Source organism: Sarcophilus harrisii, chromosome 1, assembly GCF_902635505.1.
Source record: "Sarcophilus harrisii chromosome 1, mSarHar1.11, whole genome shotgun sequence".
In the NCBI taxonomy this organism is placed as follows: domain Eukaryota; kingdom Metazoa; phylum Chordata; class Mammalia; order Dasyuromorphia; family Dasyuridae; genus Sarcophilus; species Sarcophilus harrisii.
Genome location: NC_045426.1, coordinates 269,583,359 through 269,596,456, shown reverse-complemented (window position 1 = coordinate 269,596,456; position 13,098 = coordinate 269,583,359).

Sequence of the window (13,098 nt, the reverse complement as noted above, 5' to 3'; positions counted from 1 at the left end):
TGTTATACTGATCTCCTGGAGATAATAAACCCATCCAGATCTGAACTCCTTGGGGGGGAAATTGAGCATGCTAACAGTTCTACTTATTACAAATGTAGCATAGGAAGAGTCTGGAATTGGGGGGTTTGGGTCACTGCTCACCTTTCTCGGTTTTCCCCAAGCAGAAGCAGGAAAAAGAATTGAAGAAAGCAGAAAACAGATGTGCTTTCGCAGGGTTACCAACTCTACCTTATATAGGATTCAAAAAGTAACAATAACCACTTCTTGGATTTCCTTCTCAGGGATCAAATGACCAGATCTCAAATTTCCTCCTTTATTAATTGACTCTTTTTCTTCCTTGCTTCCTTTTTCTTTCTTTCTTTCTTTCTTTCTTTCTTTCTTTCTTTCTTTCTTTCTTTCTTTCTTCCTTCCTTCCTTCCTTCCTTCCTTCCTTCTCTTCCTTCTTTTCTTTCTTTCTTTCTTTCTTTCTTTCTTTCTTTCTTTCTTTCTTTCTTTCTTTCTTTCTTTCTTTCTTTCTTTCTTTCTTTCCTTTCTTTCTATATCTCCCTACCTCATGCAGATTGAAATACAACAGACACTCGGGGACTCCATTCCACTGTAGATTAGCGAAGAAACTTTAAGCTGTTCCATTTTTTCTATTTGGGCCAGTTTGGCCCTCTAGGCAGACAGCTGGCCCTCTATACCCACTATGTTGGTGCCAGAATTCATGTGGCCATCAGATAGGTTTTAAACCTACTGCAACTCAGAACTTCTGAGCTAAAATAATCCATCAGCCTCAGCATCCTCAAAAACAAAAACTATATAACACCATGCTTGACCACATTTTTTTAAACTAGCAAACATCAGAAAGAGGTTTAGAGCAGTGTAAATGCGGCCATAGTTAGTATAAATTTTCCCAGACCTTAAAAAAGATAGATTATAAAATTAATGAGATTAATAAACAGGTCAGACTAAAGAGTTTTGAACCATGTTCTTCTTGTTTGTTTGTTTGTTTTTTAATTAAAGCTTTTTATTTTCAAAACATATGCATAGATAATTTTTAACATTCACCTTTAAAAAAATCTTGTGTTCCAAATTTTTTCCCTCTTTCCCTGCACTCCCTCCCCTAGATGGCAAGTAATCCTATATTTGTTAAACATGTGCATTTCTTCTATACATATTTCTACAAATATTCTGCACAAGAAAAATGAGATCAAAAAGGAAAAAAATGAGAAAGAAAACAAAATGTAAGCAAGCAACAAAAAAGAGTGAAAATACTATGTTGTGATCCATATTCAGTTCCCACATCCTCTCTTTGGTTGCAGATGGCTCTGTTCATCACAAGACCATTGGAACTGGCCTGAATCATCTCATTATTGAAGAGAGCCACTTCTGTCAGAATTGATCATCATATAATTTTGCTATTGCCAGGTATAATGATCTCCTGTTGAATCATATTCTTAACATCAAATTAATGGTATATTAATTTTGAGCCCTTTTCATAATTCCTTTTCAAGCATATATTCAATAAGCATTTATTAAGCACTTCATTTGTGTAATATTCATTTATTTTGGTAACATTAATTTATTTTGATGTTTGACCATTAATAGGAATAAGTGATGTTTAAACTTTAAGTTTTTTAGGATGTTTTGTCTTATTTGAACCTACAACAAGAAGATACATATCATAATGATTAGGACATGGGACCTTAGGCAAGTCATTTAACCTGTTTGCCTCAGTTTCTTCAGCTGAAAAATGGAGGTAATAATAGAGTACTTACCATACAAGGTTTTCTTGAAGATCAAATGAGATAATATTACCACAGTGACTTGTATATTGGTGCTATATAAATGTTTATTTTCTTTCCTATTTCTTATTCCCTAGAATTAATTTTTAGAAAAGGAATATAATCCCTACCATAGTTATCAAAGGTGACTGATTTGGTCCTCATATTTTTCATAGTGTCACTTTTAATATTCCTGTTATATTTTTCTTTTGAACTTATTTTTCAACACACATTTATTAAATGACAACTGTGTATGAGAGAAAATTGTAAAACAAGCCAAGTATGATTTATTTACTGCCTTTCTTTTGGCATATTTCTTTTTGATTTAAAAGACTCTATCAAGTACTTACTGCCTTCATGCTACTCCTTCTTAACTGGTCAGAGGTCTCTAATATATTCCAACTACCTTTCCCCAATAGCACTTCTATGCTTATATTTCATCAGTATTAGTGGATCTTGTATCTCACTCATTCAGAGACCTACTTGAGTGAGATATTTGAAAAAATTCATGTTAATGTAATGAATTGGTATATTGCCCCTTTCAGATAACATATTTACAGCTTAATGGGATTTTCTGGGAACATTCTCTTTCTTATTTTAACCAAATCTTTAATTCTTGTATTCTTTGGAACCAGTAGAATTTTGTGTTGTCATTTTTAACCTCTAGGAAAGAATAAATAGTAGGCTGAAAGTAGTCTCAAAGAAGAAATATGAGAAGGCACTTCACAACACTTATTTTTCAGAGGTAAAAGACTATGCTTGTAATACTGAATATAAGATGGGGTCAGATTTTTTTGTATTAGTTTTATTGTGCTTTCTCTCTCTCTCTCTTTCACTCACTCTCTGTTACCGGCTGGTTTTCTAGGAAAGAGTGAAAATGGAATATAACAGAAAGTATAAATTATATGAAAACAAAATATAACAATAAAACTTTATTGTTATAACTTTTTGGTAGGAATAATATAAGTATAATGTACAAGTAAATTCATCAAGAGAGCATGAAAAATAGTCTTACAAGATGGGCAGGCATGGGTGATACTGTGCCCTTATAAACTTGGGGTACATTCTCCCACACCATAAAAATAAAGTAGACACTCTTTTTTTTTTCTGAGGCAATTGTGGTTAAATGACTTACCCAGGGTTACAAATCTAGGAAGTGTTAAGTATCTGAGGCAATTAGAACTAACGTCCTAGTGACTTCAGGACTGGTGGAAAGTAAACATCCTTAAAAAACACATAAGAAGGGATGTGGCCAGGAAGAATTCATGAAGAGGCACCCAAAAGATAATTTAGGTGATCAGGATACATATAATTTGCCCCTAAAAAGTATATATGACTAAGGTAGCTATACCTTACTGTTAGTATTGCTGTTCTTTGCTGTTCCCTACATTTTAGTCTTGGGCATACTATGTCTTCTAAGTATCTTTCCATTGGAGTTATGGATACTTTGGAGCATGTAGTCTCTGGAGGCAAAATGATTCTGCAATGCTTTTTCCACTTTTGGATCGCTGCCATGACCACCATACCTCTCTAGGGTAAGGACCAGCTCTTTCTTCTCTCTTCTTAGTAAGGCTACAACCTCTAGGCTTCCTTTCCTCACTGGTAGCTCCATTCTTTCAGAAATCTCTTAGCTCCTAGCTACATGGATGGTATGACATAGAATAGCAGACTGGGCATCTTTCTCTATACAAAGATTTAAAAAAAAAACAGTCCAGAGGGCATGGCAGAGCTCGTGTGCCTTTGCAAAGAATCTTTTTCTGCTTTCCAACGTCTGGTATTGCTTTATATCAGCCTTGAACTAATGCCCAAGTAGTCTTAGTAATACTTATTATATCTCAAACAAAAGAAGCTACTGAAACATGATCAGAAAAACTCCTATTCTTCTCTCAGACACAAGTAAAACCTTATTTATATGGTTAGTCAAGAAAGAACTTCTGTAAAAAGGTGCTCCAAATCACTATTGATCAGAGAAATGCAAATCAAGAAACTCTGAGATATCACTACACACCTGTCAGATTGACTAGGATGACAGGAAAAGATAATGATGAATGTTGGAAGGGATGTAGGAAAATTGGGACACTGATGCATTGTTGGTGGAGCTGTGAACAGATCCAACTGTAGAGGGCTGGTACTCTGAAAAGGTGTATTTGAATCTAAGACAGCAGAGGATTTAAGACTAATTACTTACTCAATGTGAGATAACGGTTCTATATACATATACTTAGATGATATGGTGATGTGATGGCTCTCCTCACAATTGGCGCTTGCTGAATGTTTTGTAGTGAGGTAATTGGAGGCAAGGATTGGAGGGCTGAGGGAGAGGGTCATAGTGTCTCTGTCACAGCATGCTCAGGAGGGAAGACTTCAGGCTCCAAACTCCATAGTCCAGGATCCATTTTTGATGAGCCATGTGTCAGCTTGCCTGACTCCTTCTCTTCTCCTCCAAAAGACCAACGACTTTGAGTGATCCTGACTCTGACTGATCCTGAGGCCCTCCAGAGAGCTAGCCCAGACATTATATCCAACCCATTTCGGAGAACAGTTTGGAACTATGCTCAAAAAATTATCAAACTGTGCACACCCTTTGATTATATCCCAAAGAGATCTTCAAAGAGGGAAAGGGACCCACATGTGCAAGAATGTTTGTGGCAGCCCTTTTTGTAGTGGCAGGAAACTGGAAAGTGAGTGGGTGCCCAACAATTGAAGAATGGCTGGATAAATTGTGGTATATGAATATTATGGAATATTATTGTTCTGTAAGAAATGACCAGCAGAATGAATACAGAGAGGATTGGCGAGACTTACATGAACTGATGCTAAGAGAAATGAGCAGAACCAGGAGATCATTATACATGGCAACAGCAAGATGATCAATTCTGACGGATGTGGTTCTCTTCAACAATGAGAGGATTCAAATAAGTTCTATTTATTCAGTGATGAAGAGAGCCATCTATACCCAGAGAGAGAACCGTGGGAACAGAATGTATAAAACAACATAGTATTCTTACTCTCTCTGTTATTATTTGCTTGCATTTTGTTTCTTTTTTCTCAGTTTTTCTTTTTCTTCCTTTTTGATCGGATTTTTCTTGCACAACCGGATGGCTGAGTGAATATGTATACACATATTGGATCTGGCATGTATTTCGGCATATTTGGCATGTATTGGACTGCCTGCCGGGTGGGGGAGGGAATGGAGGACAACTGAAATAAATATTGCAAAATTGAAAGGAACAAGCAAAGGTAAATTGCTCTTTTGCAATAGGATACATCAAGATAGAATATTAGAGACAATTTCAACCTTTTTTTATTTGTTGTTCAGTTTTGCTGATTCTCTCTCTATGTTGTGAAAGAAACCACATGCTGTCATATTCTAAAGACCTATTTGATTTTTCAGTTCTCTTATATTCAGATTGTTTGCATTTCAGATTCTAACACTCTATATGGCTGAGACCACCTATGTCCTTTTGTGAATTACTCTTACTTGAAAGTTCGTAGTTGGCACAGTGGATAAAGCACTGGTCCTGGATTCAAGTGCAACTGAGTTCAAATATGACCTCAGATATCTGACACTTACTAACTGTGTGATCCTGGGCAAGTCACTTAACCCCAAATGCCTTACATACCCCTCCAAAAAAAGAAAATTCATGGTATATACCCTGTATAAAAAAACAATGGAAGGCCAAAAGGGGGAGGAGGGACAGCATTCACAGCTCACTTCCAATTCTAGAATTTGTGTTTGACTCTCTCAATAATAGGCTGTATCTGGAACTGTGAGAGACTGAAGTCTCTGTTTCTAACTGATGCTTTCTCTCTTCACTTGACTTCTAGGTACAGCATGCTAATAAAATCCCGCCCCCCCTTCTAGCCCATAGAAATAGATAAAAGGTTATTCAGCTATCAAGTAAACCTGTCCACCTTTGATATTTTATATTTATTGGTTTTGCTACTTCCCTCCTTTATCTTCTAATGAAATTTAATTGGTTAACAAAAAACTAAAAAATAATTGTACTGTTTATCAGTTTAAGGAAAGAAGAATTTTTCATGTTTGACTAGGATAGAAGAGCTCAGAAAGTTCAAGTACCCCAGAGGATAATCAGGGGCTGGTAGTAACAAAGACAGAGGGTCTGTTTAGCCCAGAACATGTGGAGTGTGAAGCTATTTGAGAATAAGTCTTCTTGGATAATAATCTGAAGTTCAGCCTTAAAAGTACTACCCTTTCTATCTGGGATCATTCCCTTTATGTGCTTTTTGCAGATTAGCTAAAATTTTCAATCACATTTAGAAGTTAAAAGGATATATACTGAAACTTTCAGCAGGCTGCTATATTTTTAATGTAAGCTTATTTTAAGAATTGTGTATTGGCTATAAATCCCAAGTCTTGATCATAAGTTCCTACCCTCAAACTGAAAAAGAAATTCCCAATTAAATTTCCTAATATTGTCATAACCACAATCATAATTTTTAATTATTTAAAATGCAAGACCTGAAGTAAGACTAATTCTGGCTGATAGATTAGTTACAAAAGCCTAAACGATCTAAATTTCAGAATCAAGGTGATGCCATTGTATGATGATACAGGTAGAAATATAGAGTTACTGGTGTGTGTTTATTTATGAATGAGACTCTCCACCTGCAGCAAGAAACTCTTCTCCCACTCCTCAAACTACAATTAATTGAAATTAAATCACTAAGGGGACAATACAAGATATATAGGTATATTTTAATTAAACAAATTCTTAGGATCACAAGATCATACATTTAGAACTATCAGGGACTACAGATTGTCCATGATTACACAGAAAACAAATGGTTGATCCCAGATCTGAACCAGATCTAAACCAGGTCCTCTGACTACAGATCAAGTACTCTTTCATTATAAAAGTCTAGATGAAGGACTTGGGATGTATCTTGTGGTGGATGAGGCCTGGCTGTTATGGCTTTTAATTAAAAAAATTTTTAAATGTTAAGAATTCTGAGTATCAGCCAAGATTAGAAGGGAAGCAGAAAACTGGTTTAAAAAATTTTTACAGCCAGTATTTCTAATATAGGCCTCATTTCTAAAATATGTAAAGAACTGATTCAAGTTTATAAAAATACAAACCATTCCCCAATTGATAAATGGTCAAAGGATATGAACAATTTTCAGATGAAGAAATCAAAGCCGTTTGTAATCATATGAAAAAAATGCTCTAAATCATTATTGATTAGAGAATTGCAAATTAAGACAACTGAGATATCACTTCACACTCTCAGACTGGCTAAGATGACAGGAAAAGATGATCAATGTTGGAGGGGATGTGGGAAAACTAGGACACTAATGCCTTGTTGGTAGATTGTGAACGGATCTTGCCATTCTGGAGAACAATTTGGAACAATGTCCAAAAGGCTATCAAACTGTACATACCTTTTACCCAGCACTGTTTCTACTGGGCCTGTATCCCAAAGAGATCACAAAGGAGGGTAAGGGACCCACATGTACAAAAATATTTGTGGCAGCCTTCTTTGTAGTGGCAAGAAACTGCAAAATGAGTGGATGCCCATCAATTGGAGAATGGCTGAATAAATTGTGGTATATGAATGTTATGGAATATTATTGTTCTAAAAGAAACGGTCAGCAGGATGATTTCAGAGAGGCCTGGAGAGACTCACATGAACTGATATTGTTTGTTTGTTTGTTTGTTTGTTGCAAAACCTTGTGTTCCAAATTTCACCTCCCCTTCTCCCCACCCTCTCCCCTAGATGGTAAGTAATCCAATGTATATTAAATACATGAACTGATGTTAAGTGAAGTGAGTAGAACTAAGAGAACATTGATTATGTGATTATCAACTATGATGGATTGCTCTTTTCAACAATGAGGTGAATCAAGGCAATTCCAATGGCCTTGGGATGGAAAGTACCATTCATATTCAGAAAGAGAACTGTGAAGAAGACTGAATGTGGATCAAAGCAGTTTTTTCACCCTTTTGTTTTTGTTGTTTACATGTTTTTTTTTCTCGTGTTTTTCCTGCTTTGGTCTAAATTTTTATTTGTGCAGCTTGACAAATATGGACATATGTTTAGAATAATTGCACAAGGGGCAGCTAGGTAATGCAATGGATAGAGCACCAGTCCTGAAGTCAGGAGGACCCGAGTTCAGAGCTGGCCTCAGACACCTAATACTTCCTAGCTGTGTGACCCTGGGCAAGTCACTTAACCCCAATTGCCTCAGCAAAAACAAAACAAAACAAAGAATAATTGCACATATTTAACATATATTGGATTGCTTGCTGTCTTGGAGAGGGAGAAGGGGGGAAGAGAGGGAGAAAAATTTGGAATACAAAGTTTTGCAAAGGTGAATGCTGAAAACTATCTTTGAATGTATTTGGAAAAATAAAATGCTACTTTAAAAAAAGAATGCTGAGTACCACTTATAATAGTGATTCTCAAACTTTTGTCCTCAGTGTCTTTATACCATTAAAATTTTTGAGGATCTATCCATTGAGTTTTTGTATAGATTATATTTATAGTTTTTTACCATAGTAGAAATAAAAATTAATTTTGAATTTTTAGAACTTCTGAAAGGATTTCAGAGACCACTAGAAATCTCTGGACCACTGACTTATAAATACATACATACTGAGCTAGAGATCAAGAATCATTCATACAGAAATTACTTAAATATTAAATTGCATATGCATTTTAGGTCTTTTTTAATATGGTAAATAATTCTTTCCCTGCACACCCCAAAAATTTGCAGTGGAGTTGAGGAAATAGTGAAAGAATTGGAAATGTTTCTTTTCTTTCATTTCAAGTCATGCTAAGTGAATAAATTCCTAGATTCATGCAAAGGGAAGAATTTCCAGAAACTTGGGCCAGCACTGCTTTTTTTTTTTTTTTTTTTTTTTTTTTTTTTTTTTTTTTTTTTTTTTTGCTTTGGGAGAGTATTAAAACAAAAAACTTTCCATTTTAGCCCCTGGACCAAAGCTTCCTTGTCCTTTCCAGTAGAGAGAATTTCTGGGTTTTGGCTTCTTAGCTTCCAGAAAAATCTGCATCTGAAATATCTTCACCTTCTGAGATCAACTCAGCTATTTGTTTTTGGCAGTGAAACCAGTGTTATCAATCAGCTGTTATCAGTGAATTAACTTCCCAGGTAACTCCAGAGTTCTTATCAGGAGTTGTTCCATAGGCATTAAATTTATATCTTTCATAAATCCCAGAATTCTTCTATCTTTCAGTGTCATGAATATAAGTTTGGTAAGCCTTCTCATCAATCACCAATACATCATTCAATGAATGAAGTAGTTTTTCTTTCTTTTAATAACTTTAGTTATTAAAAGAAAAATACTTGGTCTGTCATATTTCTTAATAGGATAATATTTTGCTATAGTTAAATCCAGTACCCAGTTATTACTTTTAAAAATAATTTATTATTACTCTATTATTAAACATTAATAGAATTACATATGAAATTGTGAAATTATTTACATTTAAATATAACAAATTAATTCCAACAAATGCTATGTGATAACTTTTTAGTCTTTCCTAAATTTCAGTAATCTCATTCATTCTGATCTTGCCCTTTTCTTTCGTATAGTTGTAATCGGTATATGCTCTGTTCTTTTATCTCATCTTTTTTTTCCACTTTGGTTCATTTCATACATATCTTTCCATATTTTTTATATGATTTATACTTGTTGGTTAAGAGACAGTGAACAAAGTGGATAGAGTGGGCTTGGAGGGATTCTGCCTCTGGTACTTTTTAACTGTGTAATCTTGACTACTTCGATTGTGCCTCAGGAAACTCGCTAGGACTTAATGAGAAAGTCATAAATGATTGTGATCTAGGTTGATGGAGTACTTTTCCATACTAGGAATCCTCCACACGGGGTGAAATCGCAGATCCTTCCTATATTCACATATTTGTTCCATTTTAATTGCATCATATTTTTTACATTAATGCACCACAACTTATTTAACCATATCGATTATTGGGGGGGGGGGGGGGGGATTTTGTTTGTTCCCAGGTTTTTTGTTTTTTATGTTTTTGGTCATGGAAAATAGTGTTGCTATGAATGCCTCTTATTTATTGCTTTTAATTTCTTAGATGAAGATGCTTACATAACTTTTAAGATAACTGTCATTTTTGTTTCTATAGCTTCTTTTTAAACTGCCTGGAGAGATTTACAGCAAAAAAAGTTACTGTTACCTATGTAGAAATCTAGAGAAGTTTCAGTAGGTGTCCTAGAGGGTTATAAGAAGAAATAAGTTTAGCTGTTCAGTTGAAACAGAATAAGGTAGTGTAAAGGAATCCCTCAAGTCGCTTCAGAACTGTGTAACTTCATCTTTCAACTTTACGTCTGCCAAAACTCAATCATTGTATTTTTAGTCCTAATTAGTCAATAAATTAGTTAGTCAATAAACATTTGTTAAGCATCTACTATGTACCAGGCACTGTGCTTAGTGCCATGGTTATAGGAGTAAAAGACAGCCCCTTCCCTCAAGGAGTTCACAATCTCACAATAAGAAAACAAATATGCACAAATATTGTATATAGGTACATTGACTGTATTTCTACAGGCAAAAAATCAGGATACATGGTCTTTCAAAGAATATTGTTTTTGAATAGACCTATTAAAAATGTATTTCCCTTTCTTGAAATTAATATTGTTCTGGAAAATCTGAGATATAAGGATGCCAGAAGTAGACTATGTCCATGGGGTTTTCCTGGCAAAGATTTTCCATATCCTTCTCCAATGGATTAAGGCAAACAGAGGATAAATGATTTGCCAGGTTCACACAGCTAGTAAGCAATCAGGACTGGATTTGCACTCAGGTTTTCTTCATGTTGGGCCCAGTGCTTTATCCATTGAGCTGTTCTACAACACTCTAGCAAGGATTTAAAGAAAACAAAACAAAATAAAAAACTACTCTAGCAAGAAAAAAAAAATCAAACTTAGAAACCTTCAGAGGCTCAGGAAGAGCTGAGTTCAAATCCAGTCTGATTCTTATTAGTTATTTGAATCCTGGAAAAGACATGACCTTTGTCTGCCTGTTTCCTCATCTACAAAGTGGGGACAAAAATAGTGCTTACCCCCACCCCAGGCTATTGTGAAGACAAAGTGAAATCATATTTGTAAAGTGTTTTGAAAACCTTAAAGTTTATGACAGGTTTAAAGAAATCTTCAAAGAAAGTTTGGAAACACTAACCTTATCCATTTTTCTAGTGCTGGCAGTCTCATAATTATTATAAACATTTAGTTAAGTAATCATTGATTTAGTCTTAATTTGAGAGGCTAAATTTGGCAAAGATTTTTTTCATTTAATGCTTTTATAAACTAGTCTTTGTCTCAAACCCAGGAGAATTTTGATCTTAGAGTTGGTACTTCTCCCTGTCAAAACCAACCAATTCCTGTATTTGTACCTTTGATTTTTATTACTTTCCATGTTGAGGAGTCTGTTACTTTGAGGAGAGGAGAGAAGAAGGAAAGAGAGGAGAGGGGAGGAGAGAAAAGAAGAGTTAATGCTTGAAAAGCTGCTCAATCGGTGTCCAGATATGGTAGACTCAATAATTTCAAAACACAGCTGGCACCTGAAGATGACAGTTATCTTTGAGTTCTTTTTTTTTGGAAGAAAAAAAAATCAATATTTTGTGTTTTCTATCACCTATACTTCTCCCTTAATTTTGCCTTCTATAGAGCCAATCTTTACAACAAAAAAATTTTCAGAAAAAGAAAAAGATGGAGAAGAGAACAAAAAAGCAGATCAATAGTAACCAAAGAAAATCTAAATTTATGTTTCATTGTTTCATATCTGTTTCACAATTTTTGCAAAAAATCAGAGGGTATCTTCTCACACTTTTTTTTAAAAATAATAGCTTATTTCTTTGCCTGGGAGGTGAGATAGATTATATTTTACCTTTCTGGGATTTTCTACCCTCAGCAGAAATGAGTGTGAGGCAGAAAAAGTAACAGAAAAAAGAAAGACTACTTCCCCAGTTTTAGATACAACTATTCTGATTATGCAGCCAATCAAAATAGATTATATCTACGTATAGAGTACCTTCATCTAAGGAGATCTGGGCATACCTGAACCTCCTCAGGATTCCTTCTTGTTGATAATCTCCTTAAATAAATTTTATTTTATTTTTTTCAATAAGCAAATACAATTTCAATCTTCCCTCTCCATTGTGAATTCAGGTAATACAAAACCTTTGTTATAAACATCTATAGTCACACAAAACAAATTTCACATTGGCCATTAACAAAAACTATGTTTTATTCTGTGCTCTATGTCTTCATCTTTCTATTAGAAAATGGGTAGCATATTTCATCATTAGTCCTTTGGAAACATAGCTGGTCATTACTCTGATCGGAGTTCCTAATTCTATCAAAGATATTTGAAATGATCATATTTTTGTCTTTGTATAGATTGTTCACTTTATATCAGTTTATGCAAGTCTTTCTAGGTCTATCCTTTTTATCATTTCATTCCATCCCATTACTATATCATAACTTATTTAGCTATTCCCCAATTATGGACACTCTCTCAGATCCCTAAATTCACAGCTTTCTTTTTGCATTTCTTGAAATATGATGTATTTATACATCAGATAGTCTGATGATTCTTCAATTTTTTTCTCCTCAATCTGTTTTCCAGGTCAATTTTTTTTTGTTTTTGTTTTGCGATGGAATACCTTATGTTTTCTTTTTTTTGCAGTCTTTTGATTTTGTTTTAATATTTCTTGTTGTCTCATGGAGTCACTGTATTTTATTTGTCTCACTCTAATTTTAAAGGAATTTATTGCTTAGACAAATTTTTTTATTTCTTGTGCCAAGAAGCCCTTTTATAATTCTTTCTTCCATATCTCATTTCTTTTTCAATTTTTTTCTCTAACACTCTAATTTCAATGACAGAAACACTTATAAAGTCTTTTTATATACCCTTACTTCATCTCTTCCAGGAATTCCAGTTGATACTGTGTGTCCAAACTGTTTTTACCTTGAGAAAATGCTTCTAGATGTTTTGGAGTCATTCTCTTCTGGATTTATGTCTTGAGTGTCCCTGTCATCATAATAGCTTTTTATCATGAGATTCTTTTTTTGTCTAATCATTTTTCTAGTATACTTCCTAGACTTAATATTAGGACCAGGCTTTGTGTGCTTCTGGAGAGATGGTTTGGTCTGGCACTGCTGCTGATTTCTTGGGATATTAAATGTTGTGTTGTCCCAGGATCTTAATCCCAAAGTGTGATTGCTGTACCATACCCCCTCTTCCCTACCCTAATCTGAGTTCTACAAGTTCCTCATCTGATTTTAGGACTGAACAACATTAGAATGCTGTTGGTCTCAGT